Genomic DNA, 14,863 nt, shown 5'->3' on the forward strand with positions numbered 1-14,863 from the left:
TTTTTTTGGTAATAGCTTTACTGAGATATAATTCACATAATACACAATTCATCTATTTAAAGTATACTATTCATTGTTTTTTAATATAGCCACAGAGTTGTGCAACGATCACCACAATCAATTAAAAACATTTTAATTGGGCTTCCCTGGTGGCGCAGTGGTTGAGAGTCCGCCTGCCGATGCAGGGGACACAGGTTCGTGCCCCGGTCCGGGAGGATCCCACATGCCGCGGAGCGGCTGGACCCGTGAGCCATGACCGCTGAGCCTGCGCGTCCGGAGCCTGTGCTCCGCAACGGGAGAGGCCACAGCAGTGAGAGTCCCATGTACCGCAGAAGAAAAAAACATTTTAATCACCCCAACAAGAAACCATGTACCTATTAGCACTTGCTCCCTATTTTCCCTGAACACTCCCAGTCCTAGGGAACCACTAATCTACTTTCTGTCTCTGTGGATTTGCCTATGTTGTATGTTTCATATAAATGGAATCCTATAATATGTGGCCTTTTGTGTATATATAGTATGTTAGATAGACACATATATATAATGTGTATCTACGTAATGTTTTCAAGGTTCATCCATGTTGTAGTATGTATCAGTGCTTCATTCCTTTTTATTGCTAAATAGCATTTGATTGTACAGATATACCACATTTTGTTTATCCATTCATCAGTTCATGGACATTTGGGTTATTTTCACTTTTGAGCTATGATGAATAATGCTGCTATGAACATATACCTGTTTTTATGCGGACATAATGTTTTCGTTCTCTTGGGTATATACCTAGGAGTGGAACTGCTGGGTCATATGGTAACTCTGTGCTTAACTTTTTGAGCAACTGCCAGATTATTTTCCACAGTGGCTGCACCAGTCTGCATTCCCACCAACAATGGATGATCCTATTTCTCACATCCTTGCCAACACTTGTTATTATCTGACTTTTTGATTCTAGCCATCCTTGTGGGTGTGAAGTGGATCTGATTGTGTTTTTTTGATTTGCATTTTCCTGATGGCTCATGGCATTGAGCATCTTTTCAGGTGCTTATTGGCTGACTGTATATCTTCTCTGGAGAAATATCTAGTCAGATTATTTGCCCATTTTTCAAGTGAGTTATCTTTTTATTATTGAGTTGTTAGAATTCTTTATATATTCTAGATACAGGCCCCTTACCAGATTTGCAAAAATTTTCTCCCATTCTGTGGGTTGTCTTTTCACTTTCTTGATGGTGTCTTTTGTAGTGTAAGAATTTTTTATTCTGATGTCCAGTTTATCTATTTTTTCTTTTGTTGCTTGTGCTTTTGGAATCATATCTAAGAAGGCTTTGCCTAATCCAATATCATGAAAATTTATGCTTGCATTTTCTTCTAAGAGTTTGTTTTACCTCGTATGTTTAGGCTTTTGATTCATTTTTGGTTAATTTTTGTGTATGATGTGAGACGTAGGAGGTCCAACTTTATTCTTTTTTTTTTTAATTTATTAATTTATTTTTGGCTGCATTGGGTCCTCGTTGCTGCACATAGGCTTTCTCCAGTTGGGGCGAGGAGGGACTACTCTTCGTTGTGGTGCACGGGCTTCTCACTGGGGTGGCTTGTCTTTGTTGCAGAGCACGGGCTCTAGGAGCACGGGCTTCAGTAGTTGTGGCTCGCGGGCTCTAGAGCGCAGGCCCAGCAGTTGTGGCGCACAGGCCTAGTTGCTCCATGGCATGTGGGATCTTCCCGGACCAGGGCTCGGACCCGTGTCCCCTGCACTGGCAGGCAAATTCCCAACCACTGCGCCACCAGGGAAGTCCCCCAACTTTATTCTTTTGCATGTGACTATCCAGTTGTCCCAGAATGCTTTGTTGAACTGTCGCATAATGTGCCCCAAACACATATGCTTGGATTTCTATGCAACACTGACATGACCAAAGTCCCTCCCTGGTCCAGTAAGACAGACCCCAGCAGACCAATGCCTGGCAAGCAGCAACCACCCACTTCCAGCTATGGAGGCAGCCGGGCAGGGACCTGGCTCCTTGACTCTCCTCTCAGGTCCCACCCAGTATGGCCAAAAAATGTTTGTCAGATGAATGCCCCCAAGTTCAGGGGTTAGAGTCCCCTTCACTCTGTGCATGACAATGGAAATATTTCCTCCAAGCGGCCACTTGGCCACAGTCTAAAGAGGTGCCTTGGTACCCTTGAGCAAAGGGGGCAGACTAGCAGTGCTCCTACTGCCTGAACCAGATCTCAGGGGAAAAAATCCCAAATTTTTTTTTGAGGCTGCCAGGGAACATGGTGGGTCAAGGGAAAGGAAGAGAGAAGATTGGGGAGCAGCTGGCTTGGATGTGAAACAGGACAGGGGACCTTGAGTAACAAATGAAGAAGCACCTGTACTCAAGGTCAACATTTCTTGCCTTAAGCTTCAAGAGGCAAAAGCAGGGGAAAGCTCTTGGCTGGCAGATGAAATGAAAAGATAAAAGCGCTGGCAGCCACCCCAGACATCTCTGCACCGGCAAAAGCTGCATCATATCCTTTGGGCCAAGTGGAGACGCAGCCTGGGGACAGCCAAGCTTCTGGAGCAGGGGACAGATGAACCTGGGGTCTGCGGAAGGAGAAGGCACCCTTGCAGAGAAAATGTGCTAGTCAGCAGAACCTCACGAGACAGAGGCTGGCTTCCCGTTGGCTTCTCCAGGAAGCAGGCACTGTCTGTCTCTCTCAGCCCTGACACTGCAGTAGCCTGATAAGAGGCCAGGAGCTGGGGAGCCTCTGGTGAGCCAGCAGCTTCCAAGTGGCTGCAGGGTCACAGCAGGGGACAACTCCTTACTCCTCAGCCCCTGCCACTCCCCTCTCCAGTCCTGGAAACATAGGTAAGTTACCCCTCATTCATTCATCCAGTACGACATGCCAGGCTGTCTAGGCTCAGGGAACACAGCCATGAACAAGGTTCCCGTTCTCAAGGAGCTTATGTTCTACTCCATGTCGGGGTGTGTGGTAGAGAGGTGGACCATAAAGCAGCAAAAGAATAATTACAGAGTGAGAAGTGTGATGAAGAAAATAAAACAGAATAATGGAACAGGATGTCTGACTGTACAGTTAGGGAAGGCCTCTCCAGGGGTGATATTTGACTGAGACTAGAGGGGAAAGGGCCAATCACACAAAAGCTAGGGAAAGAGTGTTCCGGGCAGAGAGAACAGCACGTACAAAGGCCCCAAGGCAGGAAATAGTTTGGCATCTCTGCAGAGCTGAAAGGAGGCCAGTGTGGCTGGAGCACTGAGCAAGGGGAGACCTAAGAACAGGTTGTAGAAGCTGGGACACGTGGTGCCTTCCAGGCTACGGAAAGGAATGTGGATTTCATTCTAATTTGTAGTGGAGGCCCCTAGGGAATTTTAAAGAAGAGGACACAATCCGTTTTCATTTTGGAAAGTCCCTGGGCTTCTGGGCTGCAGGCCTGGAGGAGAAGCACATTGAGTGGGTGGGGGTTATTGTAGGGTCCAGACAGGCTAGGGGCACAACTCCAGGATGTATTAAAATGTAGATGTTATTACTATCCAGGTACGGCAAGGCCAACAGATCAGGAGATGACTGCCATTGAGAAGGTAGTTTGTTCCAGTTCCCAAGAAGAGTGGGCACGCCCTGCCGCCCATGCAGGGCCATGTGGGGATGCACCAGGGTCAGCCAGGAGGCAGAGGGAGTGAGGGAAAATGTGTACAAGGGCCTTTATAGTGGTTTCCAAGGGCAAGGCAGGGTCAGCAGGCTTAGGATTGGCCAGTTTGAAGAGTTTCAGCAGGCTCCGGGGCAAAGGGGCTGTCCCCTAGTTGGCTGTATCTGGTCCAGGGTGATTAAGACAGGTAGATAGTGGCCCTGAGTCTGAGAGCCTGATAAAGAAGGAGGTTGGAGCTCAGGGATCCGGATGGGTTTGTTTGCATATGAAAGGCACTTTTTGCGCCAGAGTGAATCACAGACTATTTCTAGGAATTGGCTAGCCCTGGGAGGGGCAGTCCCTCCAGGGTCAGCAAGCCCCGGATGTCAAAGGATCAGAAACACATGGTTGACATACAAGGGACATCTGTATTCTGTGAAGAGAGGCTTCTGGAGAGGAAATTGATGGGATTTGCTGATGCGTTAGATGTAGGTGACAAGGGAGGAGGAATAATCAAGGATGCTGCTTGGCCTTTTGGCTTGAGCAATTGGTCCCCCCACTCTGAAGCAAGTCTTTTTTTTTTTTTTTTAATACTTTATTATTTATTTATTTTGGCCGCACTGCACGGCATGAGGGATCTCAGTTCCCTGACCAGGAATCGAACCCATGCCCCCTGCAGTGGAAGTGTGGAGTCTTACTGGACCGCCAGGGAAGTCCCTCTCAAGCAAGTTTTTGAGGGTCCAGGAGACACAGCTACCCTCAAGGAGCTTAAACTCTCATAGGGGAGCGAGGTTTCAGGTAGGGACAGTTGGCAAGTTAAGTCAGTGCCATTAGGCTCCCTGAAATATGAGTGTACCGTGCCTTAAGTCACAAAAATTTTGCTGGAAAACAACGTGTAATTCAGATACAATATTTCCCTCATGTACTTGTATCACCATTTCAGCAGCCATGATTTCTGATTGGCTTTTACTTGTCCAAGGCCCAGGACTCGTGATGAGGGTCTCTGCTGATATTGTCCAGAGATGTTTTTTTTAATTAATTTATTTTTAATTTTGGCTGTGTTGGGTCTTCGTTTCTGTGGGAGGGCTTTCTCTAGTTGCGCGAGCGGGGGCCCCTCTTCATCGCAGTGCGCGGGCCTCTCACTATCGCGGCCTCTCTTGTGGCAGAGCACAGGCTCCAGACGCACAGGCTCAGTAGCTGTGGCGCATGGGCTTAGTTGCTCCGTGGCATGTGGGATCTTCCCAGACTGGTGCTCGAACCCGTGTCCCCTGCGTTGGCAGGCAGATTTTCAACCACTGAGCCACCAGGGAAGCCCTGTCCAGAGATTTAATGCTTCTATAAACCCATCTTATCTGTGCCAGAAAACCTCTTCATAAGAATTTAAGATGAGGGCTTTCAAAGCTACAGACTCCTTTGATTATATAAATGACTGCCTTTTAACTTTTTGGTTTTGTAAGATCTATTTCTGTTAAACTCAATGATATATAACAGTAAATAACTTTTATTATTATTATTATTTTAAAATCAAGATTAAGAAAACAGAGCACCCATGACATAAATTAGGCGCTCAATAAAAAATGTTCCTGTAATTCTTATTTATTTATTTATTTATTTATTTTTTTGCGGTACGCGGGCCTCTCACTGTTGTGGCCTCTCCCACTGCAGAGCACAGGCTCCGGACGCGCAGGCCCAGTGACCATGGCTCACGGGACCAGCCGCTCCATGGCATGTGGGATCTTCCCGGACTGGGGCACGAACCTGTGTCCCCTGCATCGGCAGGCGGACTCTCAACCACTGCGCCACCAGGGAAGCCCTGTTCCTGTAATTTTGATGATGTAGCCTCCATGAAAGGTGGGACTGCTGATGTATTTATATGTTTCAAAGCTACAAAGGAGCTCTTTCCCCAGAATATAATAATCTTGACCTGGTTAGGGACCAACTGAGCTGGGAATGCCGTAACACCTAAAGTTAATGTTCTCAAGTTCTTGCTAGCTTAGATGCCATACAGCGTATGGCATACGGTCCAGATGCCGTACTGTGAGGATGGCTATATCGATTGCTGTTGGTAAATGTGATCGTGTGGTTTGGGGCAAGTGATGCGGAGTTGTGTGGCTTTACCCGACCAACCTCCCTTGGTGCGGGGGCACTTCCTGTCACATCCGTTTGGAATTCACACATTTGAAATGATCGCATGTCAGTTGCCAACGTCCACTGTGGGTGTTTTTCAGCCTCTCTGTGTTACGGGAAGTGACTTGTTAATTAGACTATAAATGCTTCGAAGGGGAGCTGTCTAGCGGCGACTATATCTTGTGAACATAAACCCCAGAACGAGGGTCTCCTTAATACACACTTGTGGGTTAAATGGATGAATTAATTGACATGACATAGCTGTCAGCTGGCAGATCTTTGTCAAATCAACTTATTTTTCAGCGTATGCAAAAAGCCCCATTTGATTGTGCATCGAAGGACCCTAGAGAGTGAAAAGATAACCCACAGAATAGGAGAAAATATTCGTAAATTTGTAGTGTTTAGAACACATAAAGAACCGCCACAATTCAGCAACAAAAGAAACCAAACAACCCAATTTAAAAATGGGCAACGGATTTGAACCGACATTTTTCTAAAGAAGATATGGGAATGACCAAAAAGCACATAAGAAGATGCTCAACGTCATTAGTCATTAGAGAAACGTGAGTCAAACCACGAGACACCACTTCGCACCCACTAGGATGGCTGTACTTAAACAACCAAACAAAAAAGGGAAAATAACAAGTGTTGGGGAGGACGTGAAGAAATCGGAACGCTCATGCACTGCTTGTGGGAATGTAAAATGGTGCAGCTGCTTATAGGGAAAACAGGTTAGAGGTTCCTCAGAAAGTTAGACACAGAATGACTACATGATCCAGCAATTCCATTCCTAGTTACATACCCAAAAGAACTGAAAGCTGGGACCCAGATACTTGTTCACCAACATTCATAGAAGCATTATTCACAATAGTCAGAAGGTGGAAACAACCCAAGTATCAGTGAACAGATGAACAAACAAAATGTGGTACATCCACACCATGAGATATTATTCAGCCACGAAAAGGAACGAAATTCTGATACATGCTACAACGTGGATGAACCTTGAAAACACTGTGCTAAGTGAAAGAAGCCAGACACAAAAGGACAAATGTTGTACGGTTCCATTTATTTGTGATGCCTAAAACTGGTGCATTCATAGAGACAGAAAGTAGAGTGGTGGTTGCCAGGGGCTGGGGGAGGGGAGAAATGGGAGTCGGTGTTTACTGGGTACAGAGTTTCTCTTTGGGAAGATGAAAAGAGTTGTGGCGATGGATGGTGGTGATGGTTACTCGGCACTGTGAATACTTAATGCCACTGAGCGGTGCACTTAAAATTATTAAAGTGGTGAACTTTATGTTGTGTGTGCTTTATCACAATAAAAGAAAATACTGAAAAGAAAAAAGAAAGTCACATCGGGGCAGCATCCCGTGGATGAGGATCTGAGAGGCGTCTGGCTTGTGCAGTATCATTTAGCCCAGGATACCCTGCCTGCCTGTCTCCCCTGTGCCCTGGGATTAGAACACGTCAGTCATCCTTTGACCTTTGTATGGGAAGTGCTAGACACACAGAAGTTTATCCCCAAGACTGACACTTTTCAGACCTGGGACAGCAGCCAATGTCCACACAGCAAAAACCTCTTCAAGGGCCCAGTTCTCGCTTCTACTTCTGTATCCCTCTCAACGCCTCCTCAACTGTCCAGCTGCAATGTTATTGTAAAAGGTAATTATGTGTTAGCTAAAATCAGACACTTTGCCTTGATATCAACACCAGTCCAGTGTAGGAGAATGTTGAGTACGTGAGTCCCCATTACAAAGTAAAAGGCATATGAAACTCCAACACGTGCCAGGGTCTCTGAAATACTTCATTCTTAGAACCCATGCAATCGGGTAACAGGCTAATGACGTTCTCCTAATTCTTCTAGAATGAAGTGCCACATGGATGAGACCCCCAAATGAGTTTATCTGTATTAAGTTCCAGAAAGTTGGCTAATATTAGAGCATGGCTCCCAGGTACTCAAAGAAATCCGAGTTACAAATAGAACAGGAATGAGTGCAGCCATTAGAAGAACCAGCTCCCCATAAACAGGTGCTTAGAGGTGAAGCAGGAAGTGTAAATGGAGCCCTAATTAATGCCTTGTTGTGCTTTGCTGCCACTGGGAGATTAACCCTGAGATGTTTTTAAAGCTTTCACATGTAGCTGCTACCTTGAACAAGTGGGACTCATTGGGTGCAAAAGACACGACTTCATCTCGCCCCACTGCCGCTTCAAACCTGCTGGGACGCTTACTCCACCTCTGGGTGAAATCTGAAACTGAAATCTTGGATGAGATCTGACTTTCTCAGCCTCTCTCTCCAGCCAGGATTTAAAATGTCTAGTCCCATATCATAGTCAGAACCCTAGAGTTACAGCTTTTCCCTGCCCCCAGCTCCTGGAGGGGAGGGGCTAGGGTACCGTTTTTCTACCTGGCGGCCCTCCGGTTGCTAGCTGTGGCCTCTGCCTGCTCTCGAACTGCAGGAAGAAGACACGAGAAAGTGACAGGTGAGGTTTACCTGGGCTCAGCAGATATTCAAAGCTTATCGCACCAGGCACTTTGAAGGGTCTTTGGAAATTTCAACAGGGAAGAGCTGACACCTGCTGTTCTTTTGACTCCTGTGAAAATGCCTTCTCTGGCTGGCTTTTTGTTATTTGTAATTCCATCCCCAGTCCCTGGAGATCAGACCTCTTCCTCTGAGGTCTCTTTTCCCCTCCAGGCGATCTATTGGGACGATCAAAGACTCTCCCAGACGCACACCTGGTCCCTAGAAGCTCCCACCTTGAACCTGCTCTCACGGAAAGAATGTCACTGCCAGGGGGTGCTTTAGCCAGGCGTCCCTTCTCCACCTTTCGATTTCTCAGGCGGGAGTTGCACGGGGCCCTGGGGCACCTGTGTTGCCCTCTTGAGCTCTTTACGTAAAGATCCCTTCAGCCAGCTGGTGGTAAGGGGAAGCAAGTCCCCGCTCCTCCACGTGGGGGCGGTACTCATGGGACAATGACCCCTGAAAAGCATTCTTCCCTCGTCTCAAATGTGATGCACCTTTTTCTCTCTCAGAGTAGTTATTGAGCTGATGGATGCAAAGCAGTCACTTGACCCCTCCTTCGCATGTTTGTCCCCGTGGAGCTGGGAATGGTGGCCTCCCAAGACTGGACCCATGACTGAAACGGAGCCGGTGAGTCCGTTTAGAGCATCTCATTACACACGCTTTTAATGATCCAAAGATTGAGGGCAAAACAAGGATTTCTTTTTTTTTTTTTTTCCATCTTTTAAGAGTTTTGCTTCGTACGAAATCTAAAAGGTGAAATATTCTCAGAATTCAAGAGACCCATGCAAATCACTGAGTGATTTCAGGAGACCCAGAAAATTGCCCCAAAACCTGAGTCACTGAGAAGAGCTGCAGCTGCTAATGAAGGTCTGTACAGCCCGCGTGGAGCATCATAGGACCGGAATTCTCCTCCACTGGATGAGTTCTGTCAGGAATATGAGTGATTTCCCCACCCAACCTAACCAGTTTCTTTCCTCACCTAATCTAATCAGGAAGGAACCCAGGCACTACCTCAGGCCGTTTCACACCCATGTATCACCTCCCAGAGAGCAAGCACCCCGTGGGTGGGCGCCACGCAGCCCTCCTTTTATCCCCTGCTTCTACACCGTGTCGGGCACATAGCAGGATCTGGGCAAAGCCTGAATTGGATTACAATCTAAGGGGAGAGCCACAGAGACCTGAAATTTATTCTTCAAGGAGTTTACTCTTCTCCTTAAAAAATTCTTTTAAGTTAGATTTTAGATATAAAAAGATCAATCTGCTGCTTTTTTATTACTCTTCTGTCATATTAAACTGTAACTGTTGGGGGCTTAGGATCGTAACGAGTGAAGTCTATAAAACAAAATAGCAGGTGTGTTAAAATTGCCTATATTTTCCAAAAGTGGGTCCTTAAAGTCGTCCTGCGGAAAGGCCAGGTGTCCTAATATGCAAGGAAAGAAGACATAGTGTTTTATTGTCTACTTGCCTACCTAATATCCATTCTCCCCTTCTTCTACTAACAAATCCTTGATTTTTTACAGTGTGGCAATGTACACAGTTATAACACTACATTTCCAAGCTTCTCTTGCCGCTAAATAGGGCCACGTGATTAAGTTCTGGCCAACGAGTTGTAAGCAGAAGTTATCAAGTATTACAGAATTTATGAAAAGGGGGATAGACAGCTGGCATGTGCTTTTTTCATATTCTTCCTCCACCTGCTCCTTGCTTCTTGCCTGGAATGCTGATGTGATTGCTGGGGCTCCAGCAACTCTCTTGGCTCATGAGGTGACAGTGAGTCTGGAAGTCACAGGCTAAGAAGGAGAGAAGAAAAAGGTAGGAGGAGCCCAGGTCCCTGATGACACTGTGGACCTTTGACCTCTGGAATTTTTTTATATGAAAGAGAAATAAACCTCTATTTTGTTTAAGTCTCTACTTATGGCTTCTGTCATTTACACAGTTCTTCTCTTTTTTTGGCCGTGCTGGACCTTTGTAGCTGCATGCAGGCTTTCTCTAGCTGCGGCGAGCAGGGGCTACTCTTCGTTGTGGGGCGTGGGCTTCTCATTGAGGTGGCTTCTCTTGTTGCGGGGCACAGGCTCTAGGTGCATGGGCTTCAGTAGTTGCAGCACACGAGCTTTACTAGTTGCAGTGCATGGGCTCAGTAGTTGAGACTCGTGGGCTCTAGAGCGCAGGCTCAACAGTTGTGGCGCACAGACTCTCTTGCTCCGTAAGGCATGTAGGATCTTCCCAGACCAGGGATTGAACCTGTGTCCCCTGCATTGGCAGGCAGATTCTTAACCACTGGACTACCAGGGAAGCCCCCATTTACACAGTTCTTACCTGTTACATCTGTTACAAAGGATCACTTAAGCACCCATCATTTTATTTTACCCATTTTGGTAAGAACTCTCTCTAGAATGCATTGTACATTCTCTTCCTTTTTAAAATCAAACATGTAGTGAACCTAGGGTTGCTAGATAAAATACAGGATGTCCAGTCCACTTGAATTTCAGATAAGCAACAAATAGTTTTGGAGTAAAAGCATGTCCCAAATATTACACGGGCCATACTTAGACTAAAAAATAATTTGTTGTTCATCTGAAATTCAAATCTAACTGAGAGTCCTGTATTTTTCTTTGCTGACTCTGCCAGTCCTCCCTGCACAGGCTCTTTTCCTGCTGTTCTCTATGATCAGGTGTATGGTGATGCCTTGGGGACCTTTAGAGGCTTGGAGGGCTCTTAGCCCTTATGGAAATGGACCAGATTGCCATGCTTTTTATTCCTATTCCGCTCTTTCTAATGTTGCCATCTCTTCTTTGGTTGCCAGTCTGTCGACTGCCCTGTCTGTTGCTCTCGAAGTGAGCCTGCCTGTCCTAGCCCCTCACCCCACCGATGATGTGCCCTGGGAATCTGTGGGCAAACGTGGTGTTTGGAGCACATTCCCTGAAGCTGAAAGTCTGGGTTCCACTCCAGGTCCCCCCCCCACTTTCAACTCTATGACCTGGGGCAGCTCATTCGACCTGTCCAAGTTTGGTTCCTGCCTACATAATATGGGGGCAGTCAGAGCCCCCTCCTGGGTTATGTGAGGCATAAATGTGGGAAGTGCGGGGGCAGCACCAGCCCTTAGTGAGCGCTCAGCAGACGGGGTAATTGCTGTGTGGTGGGCTGAGCAACCGGATGGCCAAGCCCGAGAAACAAGGTTCTGAGCAGAAAGCTTCTATAAGCAGAACGCGAGCAATGGGGACACTCAGATAAGTAGGAGTGGGAAGGAGAATGGGGGCCGAAGGCCAAAGTCAGAGGAAAGTGGGAGAGCTCACGCGAGGCAGCCAGTGATGGCGGGGGTGAGTGGATAGCAGGTGTGTTACTAGGTGCCCCCCGCCAGATTCGTATGCTGAAACCCCACCCCCGGTACCTCAGAGTGTGACTGTATTGGGAGATGAGGTCTTTAAAGAGGTGATTACCTTAACATGAGGTCCTTAGGGGGCCCTGATCCAGTCTGACTGGCATCCTTATACGAAGAAGAGATTAGGACGCAGACACACACAGAGGGAAGAACATGTGAGGACACGGTGAGAAGACGGCCGTCTGCAAACCGAGGAGAGAGGCCTCTGGAGGAGCCAACCCTGCCGAAACCTCGGATCTTGGACTTCCAGCCTCCAGAACTGAGAGAACACATTTCTGTCGTGTAAGCTGCCCAGTCTGTGCTGCTTTGTTACGGTGGCCCCAACAGGTTAATACAGGTGTCGAAAGAGAGGGCTGTGGCAACACGGACATAGGCTGAGCATCCAGGAGCAGTCATGCGGCCCTTGATCCAACAGACATTCTCGTTGATGTTGGAGGGGGGTGGGGCTGGCATTGATACCAGGTATTCCTCCTGCACAGGGTATCCAGGGATGAACACTGTCCTTCTCCTGAGAGAACAGATGAACCAGAGAATCACAGACAGTGACAGACGCCGGGCTGCGGGGACAGATTGGGAAGGAGCAGGGAGCCAAGAGCCACTCCAGGGAGCCCATCAAAAGAGGCTCTTCCAGGAAGGGAGCTGGGCTGACAGCTGAAGGTGAGAAGGAGCCGTCAGGGGCTGTTCAGGGAGAGCAGGAGGAGGCCAGGGGCTGCTGGAACTGCTGAATCTGAGCAGGAGGGAGAGGTCGGCCAAGAGGAGGTGGGAGGCTGGAGGCAGGGGTCAAGGCTGGACCTCACAGACTCCTGGGCCTTGGTACGGTGTTTGCATTTTATTCTGAGATGAAGGGCAACTCCAAAGGGGTGCCCTATGGCAGAGGGATGGCCTGCTCGGCCCGCCCTTCCCCCCGGCCTGCGTGTCGGGGAAGGACAGCAGTGACTTTCCGTGGGACGTGATCTGCAGAGTCGTCATGTGGGCTTGTGGGAAGCCAGCTTTCACTTATGGGGGAAAATTAGAAGTCCCCAAGTGGCGGAGATCGTAGGTTTGCCCGGAAATGAAGAATTCCACTGGCACAGATCGAAAAGAAATGGAATATGTTTGTTCATTCAGTCATTCATTTACAAAAACGTATGGAGCCTCTACTGCCTACTAGGCACCGTCCTAGTGCTGCGAACACAGCAGTGAGTGAAACGGCCAACCTCTCTGCTTTGGGGCAGGTGGCACCCCGGTGCAGGGACACAAATGCTAACGAATAAACAAATCGGTGTACAATGTCAGGTGCTGATATACCTGCTCAGAAGGCAAGGAATAGAGTGAGGAGGTGGTCCTGGTGTGCTGTTTTGAAGAAGAGAGTGACTCTGATGAGGGGACATTTGGGCACAGGCCAAGAGATGCAGGTTCCATGGGCACAGTGAAAGATGCTTATGGCCAAGGACCCCAAGAAGGCTTCCTTGCACCGAAAATATTTTTCATCAGGCAGCCACGGCCTGAAGATGCCCCCATCATCCCTTGGCAGTTAACACAGACATCCTAGGGAAGAATCTCAGCTTGAGCTGTGAACCTCCAATGTCTCAGCAAAGATACATTAACAATCTATGGAGCGCCGGCTCCCCTTTAGCCCAGTGTGGACAGAATGTGTGGCTCTCTGCTGCTCTGCACATAGAAGGCGCTCAATCAACACTTTTTTTTTTTCTTTTTTTTGGCCGTGCCACACAGCATGCGGGATCCTAGTTCCCCGACCAGGGATCGAACCCGTGCCCCCTGCAGTGGAAGCTCGGAGTCTTAACCACTGGACCTCCAGGGCAGTCCCTCAATTAACACTTTTTAAATGAACAACTGAGAAAACTCCCAAAGTGCATATGTAAGCTGGCAGATCTAATATTTGAGCATTTAAGGGTTTTGTGTTTAAACAGACTACGAGGCAGATCAGGAGGGTAGGAGATTGCTGTCCCCCAGCTGACCATGAAGAAGTAGGAGGAAGAAGCAGTGTGATTGTTTGGGGTGGAAGAGTTCTCACTAATTATAAAATGCATTTGACTCTGCCATCCTTGTGCCCTCACACGGCATTGCTCGGAGCAGAAAGAACTCTGCTCAGTGCAGCTGTCAAACAATGTAGGAGATTCAAGGTGGGCAAAGCCTTTATCTTCTGTTGAAGACGATGAAAGCCACCCTCTTGGACCCCTCCCTAGTGATGGTGATTTTGTGTTGATGGAGAAAAGGCCAAGCACATGGCAGTCATCACAGAAAGCTTTACTCATCCGCAAAGAAAAGCCACTGTGATGCATTCAACGATGTTCTCCAGGCCCAACCCAGATGCTTTGCTATGTAAAGGTCAAGGGACTTTCTATGATGTAAGAGGCAGGGAATCTCCTGAGTCAGATGGCCATCTCGAGCTTATCTCCAGGCAGCGCTTCTCCTGGGCCTTCAAGGGTTCTGCCTTGTCCTTAAAAGGGAAAGACCCTGATCTAGAGTAATATTTTAGAACAACTTCCAGATAGGACACTTTCCCTAGGTTGAACCTAGTTTTCTACTACTGCTACTGAACATATAATATAAGAGACAGTGGTATTGTTGCATATTAACCCCGCATAAGGCAGCCAATGAAAAACACTGGGGCTGTGTCTGCCTTCCACCCAGCAGTTTGTGTGCAAAGTGCTCAAGTTATTTCTCCAGGCCTAAGAAGAAATCTAACATGGATTAGAACTTGTTCTTTCTTTTTTAAAATTTATTTATTTTATTTACTTGGCTGCATTGGGTCTTCGTTGCTGCGTGCGGCTTTCTCTAGTTGCAGAGAGTGGGGGCTACGCTTGGTTGTGGTGCGGGCTTCTCATTGCCGTGAATTCTCTTGTTGCGGAGCACAGGCTCTAGGCGCATGGGCTTCAGTAGTTGCGGCATGCGGGCTCAGTAGTTGTGGCACACGTGCTCAGTAGTTGTGGCATGGGGGCTCAGTAGTTGTGGCGCATGGGCTTAGTTGCTCTGCAGCATGTGGGATTTTCCTGGACCAGGGCTCAAACACGTGTCCCCTACATTGGCAGGTGGATCCTTAACCACTGAGTCACCAGGGAAGTCCCCTAGAACTTGTTCTTGAAGAAAGTGAAAGACTCACCAGATTTGCTAAAACAGCCTGGGAAAGAGGATCCAATGCAAGAACCACAATGTTGGCATCTCCCAAAGACCACCGTTGTTCCCAAGTTTCTTCTTTCTTGTTGCTTTGAAAATGGATGCTTG

The sequence above is a fragment of the Neophocaena asiaeorientalis genome, unplaced genomic scaffold (genome assembly GCF_003031525.2).
Source record: "Neophocaena asiaeorientalis asiaeorientalis breed wild unplaced genomic scaffold, Neophocaena_asiaeorientalis_V1.1 scaffold275, whole genome shotgun sequence".
In the NCBI taxonomy this organism is placed as follows: Eukaryota; Metazoa; Chordata; class Mammalia; order Artiodactyla; family Phocoenidae; genus Neophocaena; species Neophocaena asiaeorientalis.